The sequence below is a fragment of the Nannospalax galili genome, unplaced genomic scaffold (genome assembly GCF_000622305.1).
Source record: "Nannospalax galili isolate Female #2095 unplaced genomic scaffold, S.galili_v1.0 scaffold52, whole genome shotgun sequence".
NCBI lineage: Eukaryota > Metazoa > Chordata > Mammalia > Rodentia > Spalacidae > Nannospalax > Nannospalax galili.
The window spans coordinates 2,999,658-3,003,551 of NW_008334003.1; the positions used below are offsets into that span (position 1 = coordinate 2,999,658).

General features: G+C 41.5%; 1 pseudogene; it reads left to right on the forward strand.

The window, feature by feature from the left end:
* Positions 1 to 258: 258 nt before the first annotated feature.
* On the forward strand, positions 259 to 1,615 carry LOC103730693 (annotated as a pseudogene).
* Positions 1,616 to 3,894: the final 2,279 nt, after the last annotated feature.

Genomic DNA, 3,894 nt, shown 5'->3' on the forward strand with positions numbered 1-3,894 from the left:
AACAATATGAAGAATCAATGAATCTAAGACCTGGTTCTTAGAAAAGCTAAACAAGATAGACAGACCCTTAGACCAGTTAACCAAAAGAAAGAGCAAATTCTAATCAACAAAATCAGATATGGAAGAGGAAACCACAACAGAAAACAAAAGGATCCAGAACAGATCTGACCAGCTACCTGGCCTCTCTAGGCCACTGAGCAGTCAGCTGGTGGCCATGCACACTGTATAGGGTTTCCATTTCCTCTGTACTTGTGAACAATGCCAAAGAAAGCAAAGCCTGCCGGGAATGGAAAGGAGAGGGGCTGTTCCTGGTAAGCAGGTGTAAGCGGAGGTTGCTGCAGGCCTTTCTCCCTTTAATTTTGACAGCCCCAATAGTCTCTTTGATAGTTTAATCTTACCCAGTAAGATAGAGACTTTTTTCAAGGAAGTCTGGGAACAAAAGCCCTGTCTCATTCAGAAGGATGACTGTACACTCGCCATGTATAACCAATCCCGTTTAAACTAACAGATCTGAACTCTACTGCCAGGGGATGTACTAGAGATGTGAATGTCCCCTGTTATGTCAGCAGAAAGGTTTTAAATAAGGATGACAAAGCTCACTTTCTTCAGCTGAGAAAAGACTTTGATCAGAAAAGGGTCACAATTCAGGTTCACCAACCACAGAGGTTTAAGGAAGAGCTTTGGAGGATCCAGGAATGTTGGATGGATTTTACATTGGCTCCTTGGTTGGCTCAAATGTGTACATAACTCCAGCAGGCTCAGGGCCTTCCTCCCCATGACAACGATGTTAAGGTGTGTATCCTGCAGCTGCAGGGACAGAAGCACTGGTCCTGTACCTCCCACAGTGGCCCTGGCATGGGAGTACAGTGGGGAATCCAAGGCCTGGATCGGCACATCAACACATGACTTCACGTCAAACCAGGTGATCTGCTATACTTCCCCCAGGGACTGTTCATCAGGTGGATACTCCTTCAGGACTGGCCTACTCTCTACTCATATGACCACTGATAGGGAGAGTTCCTTTTGGATTCCATTTCTGGGCTTGTATTTAATACTGTGAAGGAAGACGTGGCATTAAGGACTGGAATACATCCCAGCTGCTTATGAAGGTGGAAACCCCAACTGTTACAGAAAGAAAATTGAGTGGCTTTCTGAGGACTCTTGCAGACTGGCTGGAGGCACCAAAGTACTGCTGTCATCAGACATGAAGAAGGAGTCTGTCATGCACAGACTCCCCCCTTACTGTGTGGAAGATGGAACAGAGCTGTTGGCACCAGGTGGAGAGTTAGCAAGGCTGGACAGCACAGTACTACTGCAGTTCAGAGACCACACTGTGTTCAGAGAAGAACAGCCAGATCAGGATCAATCTGATGAAGCTCAAGCAAAGATGGTTTACATCCAGCATTCTCTAAAGAACAGGAGAGAAACATACCTGATAGGAAAAGAGGAGGAAACAGACTCATGGACTTGGCTTTCCTTTACCATGTGTAGATGCACTAAAGCAGATTTGGAACACTTCTGCTGTTTCTTTCAAGGACTTGAAACTTCCTGCAGAGAGGAAAAGGAGAGCCTGGTATTATCCCTCTGGACAGAATGCTTAATCCAAGCAGTCTAGTGCCTTTACACAAAGAACTGCTGTCTTCTATGCACGGAGAAGGGAAGAAGTCTTCACCAAAGGGAAGACTGTATTCCTACCTGACTCCTGGTGTGGTGTTTAGAAACTGGCACTTTTCCTCTCTGTGGGAATGGACACAAGAAGGAAAAACAGTAAATTTCTAGGTGTCCCAGACAGTGATAAAACCATATTTCTGACAAGTTTATTTAATCCAGTGTGGTAGAAAAGGCACAACTCCAATACATGTATCATGTAGGACTAAATGTCATTAACTTGGAAAAAAAAGATCCAGAACATTACAAGGATATGCTTTAAAAACTTATATGCTATTAAATTTGAAAACTTAAAAGAAATGCTAAACCAAGAATGAACAGTTTAAACAGACCCATAGCATATAAGGAAATCAAAACAGTAATACAAAAACTCCCAACTAAAAAAGCCCAGACCCATGTATGTACAGCAGAATTGTACCAGACATTTAAAAGATCTACAACCAATACTACTGAAATTATTCAAAAAGATAGAAACAGAGGGAGAATTCCAAAATTACTTCTATGAAGCCAGTATCAGTCTAATACCAAAACTAGGTAAAGACACAACAAAAAGAAAACTATAGACCTATATCCTTAATGAACATAGATGCAAAAATTCTCAACAAAATACTTGCAAACTGCATACACATCAAAAAGATCATCCACCATGATCAAGCAGGCTTTCTTCCAGAGATGCAGAGACAGTTCAACGTATACAAGTCAATGAATGTCATAAATCATATAAATGGACTCAGATAAAAAAAAATCACATGGTCATCTAAAGAGATGTAGAAAAGGCCTTTGACAAACTTCAGTATGCATTCACAATAAAAGTCCTAAAGGAGGGGTTGGAGATTTAGCTCAGTGGTAGAGTGCTTGCCTAGCAAGAAGATGGAAGGACCTCCCGTGCTCATGGATTGGAAGAATTGATATTGTGAAAATGACCATCCCACCAAAAGCAATAAATAGACCTTCAATGCAATAGCAATCAAAATCCCCATGACGTAATTCACAGAATTAGAAAAAAAAATCCTAAAATTCATATGGAAGCACAAAAGACCCCAGATAGCCAAAGCAACCCTGAGCACAAAGACCAACCTGGGGGGATTACTATTCCAGATCTCTATATAACAGAGCCATGGCCATAAAACCGCATGTTACTGCCACAAAAATAGACACATAGATCAATGGAACATGATATCATTGAAGACCCAAACCTGAATACTTGCAATTTCAGCCCCCTGATATTTGACAAATGTTTGAACACACGATGGAGGAAAGCCAGCATCTTCAACAAATGGTGCTGGCAAAACTGGACTCCACCTGAGAAGAATGAAACTAGACCCTTATCTTTCACCTTGCACAAAGCCAACTCCAAATGGATCAAATACCTTAATGTGAAAACGGAAACTCTGAAACTCTTAGGAGAAAACATTAGCAGCAGCCTATAAGATGTAGGTGTAGGAAAAGATTTTCTAAATCAGACAGAAATTGCTCAGGAAACAAGGTCAAGAATCAACAAGTGGGACCTCATTAAACTAAAAAGCTCCTGTACAGAAAAAGAAACAACCAAGAACATGAAGAGAAAACCCACAGAGTGGGAGAAAATCTTCACCAGTGACATATCTGATAGAGGTTTAACATCCAGTATATATAAAGAACTAAAGGATGTGAGGGTGATCTGGTTGCAACATCTGTTGCCCCATTCATTGCTAGGGTTGAGTTAGCTTATCTGGCTGGCTAGGCGGGTGTCCCCTTCCTCCCTTAATGCTTCGTGTGCATCCCTCCTGAAGCTGCGCACTCAGTCGAAGAGGACAACCTTCCCTGATAGAGGACCAGTCTTCAGACAAGGGTATATGAGTAGCTGTGCTCCCCTGCTAGAACCTCTAAACAAGCTCTCAAGGTCCATAAAGAACTGAAAAAAAAAACAAGTGACCCAGTTAAAAGATGGACTAAAGATCTAATCAGAAAGTTCTTAGAAGAAATAAAGATGGCTAAGAAAGAAACATCTTAAAAACTGTTCAACATTGTTGGTAATTAGGGAAATGGCAATTAAAACCACCTTAAGATTTCATTTTACCCAGTCAGACTGGCTAGGATCAAGAGAACAAATGACACTAAATGCTGGCGAGGATGTGGAGAAAGGGAAAGGCTCATTCACTGCTGGTGGGATTGCAAACTCGTGCAACCCCTATGGAAAGCAATGTGGAGAATTCTTAAAAAACTAAAAACAAACCTACCATATAA